The 20,732-nt window shown below is 41.7% G+C and overlaps 1 protein-coding gene across 6 annotated transcripts in view; it reads left to right on the top strand.

Moving 5' to 3' along the window:
• The window catches only part of LOC113026982 (zinc finger protein 469-like), a 227,278-nt gene that overhangs the window by 181,515 nt on the left and 25,031 nt on the right, over positions 1–20,732 (top strand). For all 6 annotated transcript variants that reach the window (XM_026176342.1, XM_026176340.1, XM_026176338.1 and 3 more), the window contains one exon: positions 6,079–6,292. The gene's annotated coding sequence lies outside the window, so the exon portion shown is untranslated. The remainder of the gene's footprint in view (positions 1–6,078; positions 6,293–20,732) is intronic.

Here is a 20,732-nt window from a genome sequence, read left to right as displayed (position 1 = left end):
ATTTTTTACAAAACCTCCAATACTACTGGCTGAAATGAACCATGACAAAGCCTCCACTCTGTTTTACAGACAGATACATAAATACATACATTTAATGTTGTACCTCTCTCCTGAACTCCTCTGTGCATATTGACAGTGATATAAACTACAAATGTAAAATTTGGATTCATTATCCTTGTAAAATCTGTTGCCATTGATTTTCATTTTTTGTGTAATTTGGCATACAGCCACTCAGCCTTTTGTCTCTGTTTCCCTTCCTGAAGAATGGCTTCTTTACAGTCACTCTTCCACTGAGACCATTTCTGACGAGGCTTCAATGAATAGTTGTTAGATCTGTTGAAGGGCCTGATCCTTTGTTGGATTTTTTCCTGTTTCTTAAGGACATGACTTTCAGATACATTCATCTTCTGTTGATAGTTTTAAGCCTACCACTTCTTCTTTGTCTTCTGCTTGGCCAGTTTCCTCATTTTTAAGGTCACATTGCACAGCATGCCAAGATATGCCAAGTTTTCTGCTAACAGCTCTTTGGGAATTACCTTGTTGGTGTGAAATACTATTTTATGCCTGTAAAACTATGTTTTCTTTGGCATTTTTCATAGATTAAGCAAAAGACATGGGAACTATTAACTGTTTCTCAAGAGCACTTTAAAACAATTACCAGAAAGTCTGGCTTTTTGGAAACAAAATATCAAGAAATGAAGGGTGACACAAGGCTTTTGCACAGTACTGTACACAGAGTATTTTCCATCCATCCATCTTCTTCCGCTGAGTATTAAGCGGAAGAAGAAGCGGAGTATTTTCCATGTGGTACATATATTGAAATTGTTTTAGTCAAAAATAAATATGATTATAATTTTCAGAATCTTCTGGTAACTAAGTTTTGAAGTAGATTTGAAATTATTCTGTGCTGCTTCTTTCAAGGACGTATTTGACTTAGAATTAAGTTCATATATAGTGATTATGTCTACCTTTGCTCTTTCAAGAACACACTTTCTTCAGCTTTCCCTCTTTTACCTGCGGTGCACCTCATGACGTTGTCTTCCTGGGAACATCATCACTCCTGATCGACATGATGGGGCGAGTACACATCGCCAAACTGCTAAGTCTACACTGGCTGGGGTGCCCCATGTTTGCCCTGGGGGAGAGCATCTGCTCTTGTCTGCTGGGCTCTCTCGGTCAGAAATGGCACACCATGGTGTGATGGACTCTACCGGTCACTGTTCATCGGCATTGTAGGTGTGAAATTCCCAGGAATCCCCAGTACGGCTGCTTCAGAGTCCAGTAGTTGAATCAGAGAGAGGATGGGAATGGATGTGTTAGACCTTTTGGTCAGACATCATCACCGTGTCTAACTTGAAACCCACAGTCTAATATTTCTGGGGCCCATTCTTGCCTCAGGACATAAACTTACAAAGCACTCATTGAACTAGTCTTGGGTTTGTAAAATATTTTCTTTCCTGGTTGTTAAGTTTTAATGTAATTGATTTTATAGGACATTTCAGGTGTCTAACAGTCAGTGACTCATGGAATATACTCACCACATGTAGTCAGCGCCTACACTCAGTGCCCTTAATTGACAGTTACAGGAGCGTTGTTGGTGGTGGTGATGGGGAGGCCTTTCATTGGGCCTCTGGGTGTGTCACCAACATGACCTGGAATAACCCAGTTACTTTAAAACCTTACTGCAACTGTGGCAAAATCGGGTTGCAGAAATAATTTAAAAACTTGGAACCAAAGCAGTGTTCTTGCTATTACTTCACTGAGATGCTGGAGTCCAGTGACGCTGTCTTAGCTTTTACAGTATACAAAGCACTCAAGGGTTCATCTCTTCTTTAGCTGTTAAGGTACTTCGATGTCAAGTTACCACATGTTAATTGAGTACACCAAAACAGTGACACACAGCCAGGGAGCAAGATCTCATTCAACATTAATCTTGCCATGGTTAAACCACTCTATCCTCTAAAAGGCTGAAAAGAAAAGCTACACTGTATATTTAGGGGAGGTGAATTTACACATTTTCCCCCAATCTATGTTTAGTTTTAGGGAACTATTTTTAGTAACTTTATTACAGTCAGTCAATAAATCTGTGCATGCAGAATTACTGCTAAACGGTCAAAAGTTTTATTAGTTTTTTGACCCAGGTGTTGCTCCAGTCAGGAAAGCTAGAATCTTTTGTGGTCACTGTTAAAAAACTCTAATAAGCATCAGCATTGGTTTCTCTGGGGGTTTTTTTAGTGACACACAGAAAGAAGGACCATTTAGAGACCCCAGACGGTTGGCAGGAAGAGGATTTGTGTACTAGCGGAGAGTTTAAATTGAATTCCCCGTGTGGGCAGCTGGTGGTCTGATATGCACAGACTACAGGGCTAGGTTTGAGCAGGCTCCACTCTTTTATATACATTCATCTTACAAAGCGGTTCTCATTGAAGTGACGTTCAATTTGGCATGGCTGTTGGTACCAGATTGGCTGATCTGAACATTTCAGGAATTGCTGATCTACTGGGATTTTCCTGCACAAACATCTCCAAAAATGCCTAACTGATGTCAGTGGACAATGCCAAGCAGGGGCGTAATTTCCAGGGGGGTTATGACCCCCCCAATAATCAGACCCAGCCAATATAACCCCCCTCCCCCCCAATAAAATTATGAATTATATCTTGCATAAATAGGCTGTTGATTTTCTTTACTCATTTCAGTTATTACCAGCAAAATAGTTGGATGTTTAATCATCTGGGAATTTACAACATATTTATTTATTTAGACAGAGATCTTGACCCCCCCAATGTTCAGCACAAAGTTACGCCCATGATGCCAAGACTTCTATGAGCCAACAGGATGGAACAACAACTCAAATAATTACTTGTTAGAATCATTGTATGCAAAAGAGCAGCTCTTAATACAATTACAAGTCTCTTAATACATGCTATAGATGGACTACAGCAGCAGAGGACAACACCAAGTGCCACTCCTGTCAGCTGGGAACAGTAAACTGATGTAACAATAGCCTTCAGATCAGGCTTATCATTGTCTGATCTGACGAGTCTTGATTTTAAAATTTCGCTGGTAGCATTGCAATTTGACCGTTTCAATAGTGTGGTGGATATTTTCTTTGCACTTTTTGGGCTCCTTAGTACCAATTGAGAATCATTTTAACTCCAGAGTCTAACTTAACATCGTTGGCGACCATGTCCTTACTGTTTCCATCTTCTGATGGCTGCTTCCAGCAGGATAATGCACCATGTCACAAAGCTCAAATCATCTCAGTGAGTTCACTGTACTCACAGAGTTTCCACACTCACTCAATCCAAGAGAGCACCTTTGGGATGTAGTGGAACGCAAGATTCACATCATGGATGTGCAGCTGACAAATGTGCAGCAGCTACGTGATGCTATCATGTTAATATAGACCAAAATCTCTGAAGAAATGAGACAGTTCCAAAAGCAAAAGAGAGTCCAGCAAAGTATACCTGATAAACTGTCAGGTGAACATTATCATTCATTTAATTTACACAATCCTCTCTTCTTAAATTGGGTAAAAAGCAACAGAAATTATGTTGTTTATTTTTAGTCTAATGAGTTGTAGGCCATGTCTGACCTGTACTAGATTAATAAGTGATTTAAATCGGTGAGATGGGATTTACAATTTGCTGTACCAGTCATGAAAACAAAGGGCACAGAGGTTTGTCCTCTTTGAAACAAAAAAGAGGGAAGAATGTGAGAGTTGTTGTTACTGCTAAACTTTGCCGCACTGCACTGTACTGTATTTACACCACAGCTCTGTAGAGCCCCTAGTGGCTAGGTAGGATGTTGAGTGTATTCACGTTCCTAAATACCAATTTTAGATCAATCATATCTCTCTTTTTTTTAAACTTTCTCCCTCTTTCTTTCTATTTATATTTCTCTATATCTTTCATTTTATTGTATGGGTTTTTGCTTTTTTTGTTTTCTGTTGGCTGCAAAGTCTGATGGCAGCCTGTCGTGACACATCTAATTTTCCTTATCGCATGACCACTTTGTGCTATTTTTATCAATTTACCATCTTTAGGGTAATGACCATACCTGATTATATTGCAGACAGTAAACAAACAGCAGCTTTCAGATGTTGGATTAGTCTTTTCTTTATCACCAAAGCCTCCGATTAAAGACATAAAACACCACAGAAAGGCTGTCCATGTCACTGGTTTTGGAGGATTAGTGTTTCTTAGCAATGAAGTACACAGAAATGACTTTGTCTCTTCTTTCTCTGTCATTGCTCTACCAAACCATTTTCAGCTGTCTCAATCCCCAGTCTCGTGTCTGAGTTTTCACAGCCTACAATGAAGGCAGCCCATAACTTTAAGTACTGTTTTGTGGACCTGTGTAAATTTGACACCATTATGCCACTGAGAGGGTCTGTGTAGGTGTTAATGTTAGCATGGGAGATTGCCAGAGATCTGTATAATGCCTGCTTACCTCATCATGTGCTGCCAAAAAGTTCTCCTTTACTCTTACATTATGCTGACATTTTGGTCCTTCTGCTCTGCTCCAAGATCTCTGGCTGTCTTTTTTGTTGTTGTTGTTGCGGTATTCATATTTGTCCCAGCTGCTGTTTTGCTTATCCCTCTTCCTGTTCCTGTTCAAGGAGCTAGCACTGTATCTTAGAGCGCTGTCCTCTTATTTAAACTTAATGCCTTCTTTTTCTGCAAAGGTAAATCAAACTGAGGCCAACAGATTTGCCAGTAGTGGTGGATGTAGAGATGTCCTGTGATGATGTCTTTTTAAAAAAAAAAAAAAAAATGTTAGCATCAATGTTTAACTTTCATGCTATGATCTTGAAGTTGGCATGCAGCAGCTGAACTTCCACAGAAACCTAACTAGAAGTTATTTAAAGTATAATGTGTTTTTTTGTTTCTGAAGTCTCTATTACCAGTTGACTTGAACCTTAATTTTAACCTTAATTTGTTTTAGTGTACTTTTCTTTCACTTTACAGCCCCCTTTTTCTGCCACTGCCCAGTTTAAACTGGCAGACTTGGCAGAGCAAGGTTTGTGTGTGGTGGCACTGGGGGCAGGGTGCAGAGCTTGCCTGGGCTGACTGTACCCAGCCCCTCATAATTACGGACAGTAAACAGCTAGTGCTTTTAGGTCTGATTTTCCCTGTCTCATGGGGAGAGAGTTCACTTTGGCATGAGAAAAAAAGGCAAAGAGGATGAAAAAAGGGGAAAAGACATTCTGAAGGTGGACAAAAAACGTCATCCTTATTCTTGGTGATGAATATGGAAGCAGTTTGCAAAGAGTTATAAACACACAGACAGTCATTGTGCCCACCCCCAGAACTTAACACACACACACACAGTCATAGTCCTTCCTGAGCAGCAGTCGTTTGATGTGATCTTATAGTAAGTCTTAATTAAAACTTCCAACACCCCCTGGTTAAGTATGTGTTTGGTCTTTTTCCTTCACTCCCTGAAACTGTCAAACTGATCACCTATTTTATGTCTCTCTCTGTGTCTGTGTTTTTCTTTCCGTCTGCCTGCCTGTCTATGTCCTTCCCCTGTCTCTTTCCACTATTTCTAAAGCGAAGCCCTTCTGTCCTACACCCAATACTTGGTCTAAATTTACTTTTGGTCTTCCTTCTTTTCTTTCTTCATTTTAATTTCCTAGACATTTAACGCAGTCACTGGCAAACTCTCACACTTTATTTCTCCCTATTGCATTTTGAGGTTTCACTGGCAGAAGTTGAACGGATTTTGCGACATTATATTTCATTCATAAGGTCCAAACTAAGCAAATAACTCTCTGTGTATTCAAATGATTTGCTGTATGACATCTCTGTTTCTCCATCTTCTTCCTCATTGCTCTTTTTCTCTGTCCGTGCACTGCACGGCACTAGCAGGCGGTGGGACTGGAGGTTTTCTTTGGCAGCCTGCTCCCCCTCTCTTGGCTGAGACAGGGCCTGTGCTACTGGCTGGGAGTGTGGAAGGGAAGCAGGGAGGTAGTGAAGGCAGAGGGGAGGGAGAGAATGGGCTTGGGAGGAGAGAGGCTGGAGGGGTAGAGGCGTGGTCTCAGCTGGTAATGAAGTCTTCTCTTTTCATCCTCAGAAGGCAGAGTGGGAGCGAACGGGCCCGGGGTCTGCGCAGCTCCACAGCCTTCTCTGCCTCTAAAGTGTGCTGAGCGCTGCTCCGCTCTGCGCTGCCTGTGCCTGTCTCAGTTCCCGTCTGCCACAGCTGAGAGATACAAAGATACCAAGACTGAAAGAGACCGCTACAAACATGAAGCTTTTCCTTGCATCGGCTCCACAGCGCTACTCTTGAGGTAAGACTTCCTTCTTTATGTGCTGCTCCTGACCGTGCCTTGCTATGTGCTCTGCTTTACTGTCCGTCAGTCTCTGTTGATTGTTGTGGTGGGGGCTGGGAGGTGGGGGTGTAAGGGGGCCTGTCCAGGTTAAGTCACTCCCACTTTCATCATGCATGTGTACGTGTGTGCACGTGTTTGCCCATACAGTATGACCAGTTGTGGGTAGCTGTGTTTTGGCTCATGTGAGATTGCACCTCTGAATATGCAGCATGTGTGTGTTTGTGACTTTGCACAAATGAATGCAGTCAGCGTCAGCAGTGAAAGGTTTATGTTAATGGTGACAAATGGGTTGTAGCCATGCAAAGACTGTGGCTGAGGCACACATGAAGGAAACAGGATGAAGTGGCAGGCATTATTAGAAAAAAAAAAACTTTGGAAAAGTAAGGTGAAAGTGACTATTCTGTAAGAATGTTTTGGTTTTTTAAAAATTGCTTTGTTTGTCAGATGAACTTAATATCACTCTTTTTACTGCCCTTCTGGGCTAGTGTTAATGTAATATAGAGCCATAAAGTCATTTTAAATGAGCTGCTAAATGGTGTGGTGTTACTGCACCTGAGTGTTTGGCCACATGTGGATATTTATTTATTTGCACTGTTTATTGCTGTTGAATGCAAAAGGCTAGTGGGGCCCATCTCTGTAAATAAAAAGGACAGCAGGCACTCATCTGCAGCCCAGTGACACCAGGCTTTGAAGTGATTTCAGTGGATCTGTCCTCCTCCCCGCTGGGCATTTCAGATCCGGCCTGCAACTCTCTTACTTTCATCTGCATTCCCTTGGAAATCCATCCATCTGTATTCTTTCACACACCTCCTTCCTGATCCCATTCACCCCATGAGTTCTTGCACCCTGAAACCCCTCTGCGAGGCCTTCACCTCCTATCAACACCTCCTGTATTTTCATAGACAGTATTCCTACTGTTTTTATTCTCCATCTCATCTGACGAGCTTCCAGGGAACGGGTCTTTCCGATACCTCTCCCAGAAAAAAAAAAAAAAGCTAAGTGACTTTCCATTAGTTTTTGCTAGGCCATGAGAATTATGGTTTCCCAAATGAATGGTGTACAGGAGCCTAGCTTAATTGAAAAAACACAAGCATGGTCTGCCATGAGGAGACGGTCCTTGTGTCACTGTTGAACTGTGCGAATGTACTTTCCAGAGCTGGCGAGAAAGAGAGAGAAAATACAAAAAAAGAGCACGAGAAGGAGTACAGACAGAAGGCTGGGGCAAACAGATTTATTAAATAATAGTGTGGAGAATGAAAAGAACTGATTGAAAACATTGGTGGTGTTACACAATGCTGATCAAGCAGCAAATAAAGATGAATCAGCAGAGGGCATCAAATTATATAAAAATTCTTCTAAAGAGAGCCAGAAGAGGAAAAAACAGTACAGCGTGAGTGAACTTCCAGTTTGGCTTCAGAAAGGATAGTTTGGATAAAGTGAGATTTTAGTGGCAAAAAATGACATAAGACGCCCATGTTGAGGCAGTTTGCTAGCACTTTAGCCCCAAGGACAACAATAGAACACAATAGAACTGCACAGTTCTGCAAGTTTGACTTGTAAAGCACTCCAACACACACTATCAATATCTGCCTTGCCTCCTGCATTCTCTCCATCTTATTTCTCTTCTTCCCTTCCACTCCCCCACTCCATTCACTGTGTTTGTGTGAGATACTTGTGAAGCAGCCCCATATTGTGATGATTGAGGCCCTGTCATTGATTCAGATGGCACATTTGTCAGACACATGTTTGCCAGCAACTGCTGTTGCTAGGGTGCGCGGCGCTGCTGTGGAAAGCATCTCTTGTTGACTTCCTCACTGGGTGGTTCATGTGTTTGTCAGGTCACCGTAACCCCTGACACCATCACCACCTCCTGCTTTTCGTACTGCCTGTTAATGTAACTCTAGACTCCCAAAGAGATTACCGCCACACTCATGCATCACTGCTGACATAAGGAAACATAAAAGATCAACATTTGCAACTGCAAGAGGATAACAAAAAGTATTTGTTGTAAGAATCGTCCACAAGAATCCTCTGATGAAAACACATGCAGGCAGCCTTCACTGGAGAATGTGTAAAAAAAAAAAAAAATAACCCCAGGACTTAATACTGATTTACTACTCCAGAGGTGGCACACACATATTATTTGTGATAAGTGCACTTTTTTTCAATTTATCCTCACTGACGTGTCTAAGGGGCATGACAATGGTTTAAAGGTTGGTTTATTATCAGCTCAGCAGGTACGTAATACAGTGGAGAATATTCCAATATTCCATTAATTTTTATGTTGAGTGATGTCATCATGACTTTCTGACTTCTCTGGCTCAGTGCTGGCAGGACTGAGAAGACTTTCATTATAATTTGGTAGTGAAAGGTGAACGGTGACTTCAGTGCTCATGTCTGCTCTGTCCTTCCTCCGTGGGATTAGAATAGAAATATAGAATAGAAATATCCCGTATTGTCAGTAACTGGGGAAATTCAAGTGTTCCCGCAGCAAAGTGACAGGCAGATGGAGCATGGAGATAAAAAAAAACAATTTACAGCATAATAAAAAAAATAATGTGCAGTTATTAAGTTATTAAAAATGTAAAAGATTATTAAAAACAGAAAATGGAAAAACTGTGCAAATAACAGTGGTGTTATTTTTGCCAAAGTTCTTCTGTTTCCTTCCACCTGCACTGGGTCGAGAGGGCATCCGAAAGCAGCGCTGGCCTTCATGATGAGCTTCTCTAAACGCTTTCTCTCAGCTGTAGATAAGCTACTGTTCCAACAGACAACATCATAGAAGATGGCTGACATCACCACAGAGTGAAAAAAGGTCTTCAGAAGCGCCCCCCTCCAAAAGATCTCCTCAGCAGTCTGCTCTGACCCTTCCTGTAAAGAGCATCAGTGTTGTGACTCCATTTATTCTTCAGGTGAACATCCGTGTACTTATAAGAGTCTGCTCTCTTAATGTCAGTTCCCTGGATGTTCACTGGTGTCGGTGTGGTGGGTCTGCACCTGCGGAAATCCTACACCAGCTCCTTGGTTTCCCACATTGATCAGAAGATGGTCACGCTGGCACCAGTCCACACAGTCTGTATTCTGAGTCATCCTCACCTGTTATGAGGCCAGCTATACCAGAGCTATCAGTGAGGTAGTCCACTAACCACTGGGACAGCTCCAGCTTCTACCTCAGAAGTCCAGGCTGGATGGTGTTCAAAGCACTGGAGATCCTTACAGTGCTTCCAGGCTTCTCCAGCTGGGTCAGAGTTCGGTGCAGGACGTAGATGGTGGCATCATCCACCCCGATTCTAGGCTGGTAAGCAAACTACACCAGATCCAATGAAGACTGAAGGAGGAGGCAAATATGTTTGAGGACCAGTCTCTTGAGGGTCTTAATCAGACGTGAGATCAGTGCTACCAGCCTGTGGCTGCTGAGGTCCTCCGGATGCGTGGTCTTTGGTACTGGTACCATATAGGATGTCTTTCACAGCTGTGGTACTTTCCCCAGCTTCAGGCTCATGTTGAACATGATGCCAAACAGTTGGTCAGCGCGGCACCTCAGGAGCTTGGAGCTGATTCCACTTGGACCTTCAGCCTTTTGCATCTTGATCTCTCGCAGCTCGTTCCTCACCTGAAGTGTTGAAAGGGACAGGATGGTGTTGGAGGAAGGGGGGCGTGGGATGGAGCCTTTTGAAGCAGAGGTGGTGGATGATGGCTGAGGGCTAAGAAGTCATGGGAAGAAAAGCTGGCACTGGTTGAAGATAGGGTGTTTGCAGCAGAGATGATGGGGCTGGGGGAGAGCCTTCATTTCAGGGTTGATCCAGGGCTTGTTGTTGGAGAAACACTGTACCTTCAAAAGGGGCAGAGTGTCATCCGCACAGAAGTTAATGTAGTCAGTGATTATGGATTATGGTGCAAAGGTATTGGGGAAAAAATAAGTTCTCCAAAACTTCTCCAGACATGAAAAATCTAAGTCTGTGTTAAACTGAACTGACCCTCATGTTGAGGATTATCACTGGTGATGAAAGCTGAACCTCACACTATGACCCTTAAGACCAAACAACACTCTTGACTTCGTGGAGTCCAGTTCTTCAGAAAGCACATCATGTGAGGAATGTGAACAAGAGCATGGTTATCGTTTTTTGTTTGTGTTTCTTTCTCTCTTTTTTTATTTTGAGATTGTCAGGGTTGTGCACCGCAGATGAACACAGTGTCAATCTGCCAGACTTGATTTATGCACTAACGTCCTACAGAGTAAGGGAACATTTAGCACATGTGAAAATGCTGGTAAAAATCGCAAAGTTTTTTGGAACTACCACCACAATCTTTGCTTATCTCCTATCTTTTCTTTTTACCAAATTTGCGTTGGGGCGAGTTTGTCAGGTCTTGACACAGTGGAGATTCAGCATGAATCCCAAACAAACACAAAGTGGTCAGAACAGTATCAGCAGGATGACTGGAAGCAGTGTATGACTGCACAAGGAGACAACCTTGAAGGGTGTAGATTTGATTGGAATTCTTTGTAAATAATGTATTTTGAGGACATAATGAGTTTATTTTGTGACCATAATCTGTGCGTTATTTACTGTTGTCAAGGACAAAATCCAGATTTTTCTCAGCACTAATTTTTAGATGTTGACTAGTTTCTACTTGCTTAAATATTCCATTTACCTTTATCTTATTTTCACTGGTGAATGATCAAAGAAACACAGTCTTAGTAAACGAGTATTTCTTTAATTATTACTGACTACACCCATAATAATTTTCAACCATAACTGGAATTACCATACTGTTATATTTTGAATTCCCTCCCTCCATCTTTTACTGGACACTGTTGCCTCCTGAGTGTGAGCAGAAACCATCTACAGTTGGCGAAAACATAAGAGAAATGATGCGCTTGGTAATACCTTAAAGGAAAGAGCTTTGAATTCATGATAAATTATTGCTTTCATCACAGACTTCTCATGGTGCTCCCAGTCATTAAAACTCAAAAAACCTCAAAGTTAGATGAGAGTATTTTTAAATTTCTTGGCCCATATAATTTTCAGCTAAATTTGAATATATAATTGAAGAGATGGCCTCATGATTAAAAATTGTTATGTGTTTGTCGGCTGATCGCTAACATCAATAGAGACCAGTGTGATTTAAGACACTGGCACTATAAACAGCAGACTTCATATTACAAAAATATTGTGCAGTAATTTTTACTTTTATTGTTCCTTTTCCAGCATCCTTTGTACCGCTCTCAGTTTATTTATTCCATTGTGTAAGTTGTGCAGTAAGTGACATGAATATTATCAGGACACTCTTAGAATTGAACTTCTTGACCTCATTCACCTCATATCCTTTCCTCAGCTTGCTTGCTTTCACTGTAACTCTCAAACTTTTCAGTCAGGCATTACTGGCTTTCCTTTAAAGAGTCTTTATAATGAAGTACTTCATTTAGTAATTAGCTCATTTATGCGACCCACTGTCAGGTGCCTTCTCCAGCTGGTGGCGCTCTTACTGGCGAACTAGTCTGTCCGTGCCTAGAATCAGGCCTGTAAATAGGATTTGGAGGCAGATGCTTTATAAATTGCAGTGCAGATGTAAAACACATGACTTTGGGGAGCAGCGAGTCCCTCAGGTTCTATCATTTTGTCTCTTTCTCCTACCTACTTCTACTCCTCTTATTCTTTGATTTCTCTGTCCTCTTATTCAACTACTGCACATCCGCCATATTTTCCATCTTATTGTATGTCTGTATTTATCAGATCACACCTTCATTCTGAAGGTCTCCTTAACCTCCTACGCAAATCCAAGTTAATATATAGATATGCAATGTGTTCTAAAGTGTGCATGTGTCCGTGTGTTACGGTGCGCATTTTATGCATTCTTGACTGTAAGTCCAAATTTCTGTGTCAGACTGTAGGTGGTGTACTGTGTGTCTGCTGACAAATAACCTCTGGATCAGCCGTCATGTGTTTATTAGACACTCTATCCAACAGGCAGAAAATTGGCCTGAATTTTTGCCTTGCACCTCTGCTCTTCTGCTGCGTGAAGGCAGACCCAGCAGCTCTGATTGCTTCTGACACTGACAACAAGACCTAGCTTCCTGAGAAGACTTTCTGCAGAGCTCCTCTTGTATCTGCACAGAAAAGTCAAAGGTGATCAAATCAAATAAGATGTTTTTTCTCTAACGCTTGCCAGAACTTAGAGGTCAGACAGCGAGTTACGTATGGATTGGCAGGTTTATGTTTACTTTCAGTGTGCTGAAATATGTCTTTATCCCATTTTTTTAACCCTGACATTTGAACCTGCTGCATCATTCCTTTGTGAGTGAAGGGCAGATGCATCATTTGTAAATTATGCTATAGTTACCTTGGCCTGCAGCTTGATAACTTCAGGATCACTTTCCCTTTTCAACCCCTCTCCGCTACATTCCTGCTGGTCTCTGCTTACTTCTACGTTTCGCTCCAGATGTGGCATTGTTTGGACACATTTGTTTTGGGCTGGGGCCGGTAGACCTGCTCACAGTCTGATGTCATGCTCTATTTAAAGGGAAAGCCATGAGAACTGGGTGGAACGCTGTGGTTTCACTTCAAAGCTTCTTTCTTGGACTACTGATGACTGTCATCCGTGGCACAGCAATCTGTGTCATGGACAGATGACCACATTCATTTTAACTGTTGACAGATATGTGATTTTAAAAAGGCTTATAGAGGAGGCAGGATTTTGCACAAAAATCAGGAAGTTTAACTTTTACCTCATGGCCTATGAGTTTTACTGAAGTTTTCTCAGTTTCACAGTTCTTTAAAATAACCTGCCACTCCTACAAAGAAACAATACAGGGTCTTATTTAAAGATTAGGCTCGGGCTGTTTATGGTATAACTGAGAGAAACCTGATACTATAGTTGGATGAGATGAAAGGATGATGCCCTCAATTGAACCAACAAACATGACAGGTTTTTATGGGTCAGGGGAGTCACATGCTGCTTAAACTTTCATGCCTCTCTAATTAGCTCTGTCAGTCAATGAACCTGGCACCTCATGCCATTAAAGAATGGGATAATGAATCCTGTCTGTCTCTCAGTGTGTGTGTGTGTGTGTGTATGTGTGTGTGTGTGTGTGTGTGTGTGTGTGTGTGTGTGTGTGTGTGTGTGTGTGTGTGTGTGTGTGTGTGTGTATAGGGTATTCTGTACCACATTAAATATGAAATATCTCACAGTGTTCCAGCTATATGGGGGTTAGGATAAGGGCATCTTTTCCTCGATGACTGAGCTTATTGTGTCTCTTATTTAAACTGTGAGCATAGTGGAAAGCCGCTTTACTGTCAGATTCCCCATGGGAGCTCTGCCTTCAGCACTATTTGGCCTTCAAACACATATATATTTGCCAGGTCCTCTCTAGTGTTTCTGCTTCAAAGAGCCAAAAGTTCTAACCCTGCTAAATATTTCCGGTTCAAACGGGCATCTTTGCTAGATGTTCATCCCTCTCTGTCCTTTCTCCTTTCTCTGTGGTATTTGCTTAAGGAGTTCACAGTGGCCTTACAGGAGTTGAAATCTGAAATGACTGAGGTGAAGTGCTATTAGGCAATTTAGTAATGCTCACACACATACTTCCAGAAAAAGGGAAAGTAGCAGTGAGATAATATTGTCATCACACAGGCTCTCTTTGAATTTGCATCAGTTTGGGATGCCCACATCCTGACAATGCTTAAGTGTTGTATTCACACACTCAGGCACAAATATTTAAAAGGTTAGGTTAGAAGGTGACACAGCCTGCTGAATGTTTTTAAATGCATTATTGCCCATTTGTGCATTGTGTTTTATTCCCAGATTGTTTAAAGAGAAAGATGCTGGCAACGGAAAGTGAGTTTTCCCACTTTTGCAGCGTACATATAATTCAACAGTTGTATTTTCAGAGTAGTTATATATAAATGCAGATGTTTTTGACACCGAAATGTGTTTCTCTGTGGGTCTCGCTCCCTTTCGGCTTAAAGTTCACTACAGTGCATTGCCACTGTGGTCAGCATCAAAGGCCTGGATATAGACATGTTTACACACTTTCATGCACAGACACGCAAACAGACCTTTGGATCATTTATATTTACTTACATATGAGAACATAAACAATAAAGATGAAATCAGGAAAACTCTTCAGCTCATGCATCCTTTCCAAAAGCACACTCACAAAGTCACACGCTCACACACACTCACACACACACAAACAGTCTGCCTGGCTGCGGTCCAGTGCTGCGCCCAGTGTTTCCTCCAAACACAGAGGCCAGATATTACACATAATGAATGGATAACAGTTCAACCCTGGGGTCATGAGGTCAAGCATCTAAATGATCAGTGCTTCCGCTCCAGATTCTGTTTATGACTATGTGTATACACACCATACAGCCTGTCAGACAATTATATACACCCCACACCCAGCGTCAAGCTCAGACAGCTGGCACAGCCAAACATTCACCGTCTGTTTTAGGGAGGGGGGGGTGTTTGTGTGGGGGTGCGTGGAATTACTCATGTTATCAGGACATAAATCTGTTTACCCACCACTTGCAAGAGTCCATAACATAAATCAGAACAGAATGAAGGACTGGGTTTACGGTTTGGTTAAACTTAGGTTTAGTTTCAAGTTAGAGTTAGAGTAAGGCAAGTAGTGATTATGGTGAGAGTTAGGGAAAGTTTCCAAAAAAATGAATGAATGCAATATCTTCTTGTGCAATAGATACACAAGAATCTGTGTGCCCGTTTGTGAACTCATTCAACTTATTAATCTGCTACTAACACAAAGATTAAAAAGAAGGCTAAGGCTGCGAGGAAATTCTGTTAGTGCTGGAAAAAAAGTCTTCTTCATCTTAGTCAGAGACAGTCTTTATTGCTGCCCTTGACTCACATTTGTCCCATTTTCTTTCACATATTAGTCTATCCTAGTGTGCTGCACATTGCAGGAAACACAGATAATGAATCTCAGTGTATACCGTGATAATGTGGGGAAAAGATGTAATTTGTTCACACATGCTCACTTTTCAAGGATGATAAACTCACATTTTAGAGGGCTAAAGCAGGTGTTTGGGTGGGACAAATGGGAGGTACTGATGGATAAGGTGACAGGGTGGAGTAATAACAAACTTCAGTATAAATTAGAGTTAAACATTGTCATTTGATGGGAGTGTCAGACTGGTTGAAACATAGTTTCATTTTCATCCTTCTTTTTTTTATTTACTTGTGTTTCTATCCCAGATTCCCACAGTCCTTTTTACATTTGAAAAAGTTGGACATCTAAAGAGAACAAATTAGTTCATTGATGTAACTGGATTACTCTTCGCCTGCGGACAGTGTTATTTCATAAATAAATGTTTCACTGATCTTTGAAACAGGAAATTATCCAGTGGGAAAAGTCCAGTCCATGAAAGCAGCTTTGCATCCTTTCACAGCGGTTTTATTTCATGTAGCATCTTTTGCTCTGTACCCGTTTGGAAGTAGGGACAAAATCTTCATCATCACCGCTCATTGACTCAGCCCGTGTGTATGTACATATCCATTTGTTTGGATTTGTTTATCTTCTTCCGTCTGTGTTGTATATATGCAGCCATGTATACGTACACCTACACATGTTTTTGTTCAAATGCCCTTTTGTGGTATGTCATGCCTATCTGTGGGTTATAACTCTGCATTAGAAAGTTGATGCCTGACTCTTCAGCCTCAGCACCATAGTGTATATCTCATTTCCGTGTTCGCATGCAGCCTTAAACTGCCGAGGAGAAAAAAAGGGGTTTGTTATGTGAACCATGTGTGGCTACCGATGCACATCTGAAAGGTTAAAGCAGCAGGGAACTCAAAAAGTGTGGCTACATCTGCCAACTTATTTTACTCTGTATCTGATGTCATACATGAGACTGTCAGTCTGTGAGATGCTATCAGCTCCGAGGCATCCAGCGAGGCCTAAAATGACCATTGATACCAGAGATAGGTATGATTTTGGTCTGTGTAAGTCCTCTAAGCCCTCTTGGCTGAAACAAAAACTGTGATGTACATCATTTCTTACTACAAAGTCACATTTTGCTCCATGGGGTTTTGAGGAATAACTTTCAAAAGCTTCCATCTTTATCCAGATTTAGCGAGTGGGAATAACTGCTTCCTGTAAGACACGGTGGGATTATGAGTAAATGCAACAGACACACAAAGTGTCCTGTGGAGGAAAATGTATTAACAGACTTAATGGTGAGATTGCAATGTCAGGTTTGAGTTTGTTGTGTCAGTAGTTACAGGGAGGCTTTGTTGATATCATATGTAAGATGTGGAGCAGATCATCAGCTTTCTTCTTTACCTTACATACCTTATGCCTCTCAGCTTAAATCTCAGTGATGTTAGAATGAGCGTTGCTTTTATTTCCAGAGCTTAAACACATCTAAGGATCTGTCTGTATCTGCACCTTGGAGAGGGGCTAAGGTATCCCCTGTACTGTCTTACAGCACTACTACTATCTTCTTCAATGTTCCTACTTTTGAACTAATCTCTCTCTGGCTTCTTCCACCCCTGCCACTCTATGTGTCCTGGTTCTAGACACAAACTAAGACCTACAGTCTCTGGTCCTCCAGAGAAAGTTACAGATGTTGTTGGGAAAACCACCTCAGTCCACCTCTTCTAAATCCTCATGGCTCTGTTAGATGCTACAGTGCCACTGTTGTCTAAGCCCCTCCTACAATTTGAATGACAGACTCATAGGCGAGCAGAGCAGAGGTATTACTATCAGGTTTCCCTCTAACTACAGCAAAGACTGAGTCTGAGCCTGCTCTGCCACAGGGATCTTATATTCCCAGAGGCACTCACGTGCCTTCTGCTTATGAAATTACACGCTTGGCCTTAGCTATTCTATTTCACAGAAGAAATTCACTTTTATTGCTGACATTTTGTTTTCCGTGACTTTACTAGAGAATGAAAGAGATGAAAAGAAGGATAAGAAGAAGTGGGGGTGGTAGTGTTTAAGAAAAGCCAACATCTATTTCCATTGGGGAGCTGCTTTGCTTAGTTGAACCGCATGGTTTGGATAAGAGTAGATATTCCGCATAAATATTTTTACGTGTGATTGACAATTAGCCCAAATGTGCTCATAGTTCAGCTCACGATGCTTGAGAAAAAGCCATTTGAAGTACTTTGATGTAGCTCAACACTCTGTGATCATTTTCTCTTTTGGTTCGTCTTTATTACTTTCCCTCCTCATTTCCAATCTTCCTTTACATCAGGTAGATAACACCCTTTGCTCTTTTTTAAGCTCTGTTGTGAGAATATCAGAAACGTTCAGAAAGTTTCAGGTGGAGAAAGCACGTACACAAAAAGAGCTCCAAACACAGCGTTCAGTTAGAAACTTTTAATCTCTGTTTATCCAGGCTGTTGATTTATAACTGAGTTCCCAGGATTTATTGGTCAAGCTGTGATCCAGAGGATTATAAACCCTTCAACAGAACTGCTCTCTGTTAGTTATTATTCAATATCTAACACAGAGCTTCAAGTCATGATGGACCTTGAGTGAATTTTAATGAAAGATTTCCTGCTTGGTCCCTGCCAGGCCGACTAACACGCAATATCACCCGCTCCTTAAGAACTCACTTCTTCAAATTAAGGGTGAGGGAAAGGCTGCACTTCTAAAAACAGAATATTTTCAAAGGAATGAGGCCACTTTCAGGAAAGTTACAGGAGCTGTATCCGACTTTAGACCTCGGTATGGGTCAGTGAGTGTAGGAGCAGTAAAACCCAGAAGGCCGTGTCTCCCCCTTTTACTTCACCAGCTCAGGCCAGAGATGAGGTGATCCACACGGTTGATATGTGTGTGTATGTGTTTGCGAATGGAGGAAAAAGTCAGACTCTGGTCTCGGTCCAAGACAGGAAAACGCTGAAGTAAGCTCGCCCGTCACCTCCCAAACTCCACTGGCCTAATTATTCCTAATGCAGTTGTGTGATTTATTCTTTTAGCACCCTTTTAACAGGGTGTAGATGTGTGTGTGTCTAATGTGGTAGTCTCGCTGAAAAAAGGTCATGTGAGGACAACTGCTCTAAGGATGCAATGATGTATCAGATGTGTGTTTTTTGACAGATTTTCTTTCCTGCCATTGCTTGATTTGTGTCAGGAGCTGAGACTCACCCATTTTATGCTGTACAGACTGTTCAGAACAGCCCCCACAGAGAGCAGAGGAAAGAGTTCAGTCTGACGAATGATGTCAGTGTTTGGAGAGGATGAGTGTGATGGTGGTGGTGGTGGTGGTGGGGGGTGGGGTTACATGGGTCTGGGAAAATAAGAGTTTGTGTGGGGGAGGTAACATGAGATCCCCCACAGAGATGCTAAACTCCTTTACAGACTGAAAGAGAGAGAAGAGGACTCTTTACAAGGATGAAGAAAAACGTTCCCCTTTTAATCTGTTTGCAATCTAAAAATAACCTCCCCTCTCTGTCTACTGCCCACTGGGGCAGGCTTGTTAAAGTGTCTGTCTCCGAAGGGAAAGAGTCAAGTGCTACAGAGGACCAAACAAAAAAGAAGCTAGTAAAAGGGATGAGAAAAGAGGGAGGGGTTAAAATGGAAAATGGAGCAAAAGTAGGAGGGCAGAGGCAAGGTAACAGCAAAAATATGCAAAGAAGGAAGAGTGCTGGGAAAGATTTAGGACAGATGGATCCTCGAGAGAGTGAGAAAAGGTTCATGAAGCTTTAAAGACTGCTAAGTGGATCATCAGATTTCTACCTTGTCAACTGTTCCTTCTCACCACGCCAGTCAGCTAGCCAGACTGAGTGTAAAGCAGTTACACACCAACAGTATGTGGCCCCAAGGTTTTTTTGACTGTTGGTGCAGCAGTAAAAGCACCTAATGCTTGGAAATGTGAAATAACAGAAAAACTTTTCCTTGGCCCAATGGCATGGCACTTCTCTAAGGGGTTCACTGCACATGCGCTGAATCGCACATTCCAGATAGTCACCCATTCTTCAAATGCTTCCCTAGTTTTCAGTCTGACTCACAACTTTCTACTGTACCAGTGTGGCCAGCCACCCAGCCTGATGTGTCATCCCCATCTGTTACTGTTCTTTTTCCCCTGACTTCCAGGAAAATGAATGGAACAGGACAGTATTTGTTTTCAGTGGGATTTGGTAATTTGTACCAACAACGTATTAGAAGAAATGAACAAAGAGGGACAGAAGTTCTAAAAATGCAAGACACTGTCTCAAGGACATGCTGAGCTTCTCTCGGAAACTAAAACAATCTCTGAAAGGTGGAAAAGAGACTCAAAGAATGTGGAGAAAAGTCTACTTGGTGGATTCTTCAAATTGCGACTCTGCTATACTCAGAGGCTCCTTCTTTCTGACCTGCACTACAGAGCTGGCTCTCAACTTGCTCACCTCTAACATTCCACCTTAAACAGCGGCAGATAAAAGCATCTCGTCATCTCTTCTCTGACCTCAGTTCCCTTTCATTTTATAATCACACTCACACTGTGGTTAGCAGAAATATTATTCAGATACTCTCAGATGACATAAAGAGCAGACTGTTGCCTGCCAAGTACACAACTGATATGCTACAATTACACATCGTAGCTGATAAACAACATATGGACGCTTTACTTTCAGACAAGATCACACAAAAATACTAAAGCTACATACCTTATCAGTGGTGCCTTTTTTACCACTGTGATGTCATTTTCCCATTTAATTCAGGGGGAACTAACCTCCCTGCTACCATTACTTTTTCCTTTTTTAACAATGGAACATCAGCTGGGCGTCTGTGGAGAGATTGCAACACTGAGGTTATTCTAGTCTGCTGGAGCTGCAGCAGTCTGGCAGAAATATCTGAGCCCCTGACCAAACCAGCTAAACACCATTCATAAATTCCTCCAAGATTGCAGCCAAGAGCCTAAGACCTGACGATGTGTGGACTGCCTGACCTGCTATTTGCTCTCTCTGCTGGTTTGAAGCAGACTACCTTGCCATAGAAAGAAAGGTATTCTAATGTTAGATAAGAGCATATCCTCAGACGCATTTTCTGTCTTCTGCTAGTTTTCCCTATCCTTCAAAACATAACAGCAGTGATTTGCGTATTTGTTTTTTGAGGTCAGTAGAAGCTTTTAACATTTCAAATCCTCTCAAAACTTTACGAGCCTATATTTCATTTTAATTTTCCTGTCCTCGGTCTGCATGCGCGATAGCAAGGTGGATAAGAGATGAAAAATCACCAATCACATGAGACTATCTTCATTTGTTATTCTTTCCTGGAAGTGTTGCAAATGGTACTCCTCCACATAGTTTTCAGTACATGAACTCTGAAAGTGTCTTTCTGTAAAAACAAAAAAGAAGTTAAGGTACACATTTTGCAGTAGATAAAAAAAGGACATGAAAGGGGCTTCCTTGTATTTATGTTATGTTTGAGATGGTTGTGAATCATAGTTAA

Source organism: Astatotilapia calliptera, chromosome 7 (genome assembly GCF_900246225.1).
Source record: "Astatotilapia calliptera chromosome 7, fAstCal1.2, whole genome shotgun sequence".
Taxonomy (NCBI): Eukaryota; Metazoa; Chordata; class Actinopteri; order Cichliformes; family Cichlidae; genus Astatotilapia; species Astatotilapia calliptera.
This window is presented reverse-complemented; position numbering and strand designations above follow the sequence as displayed.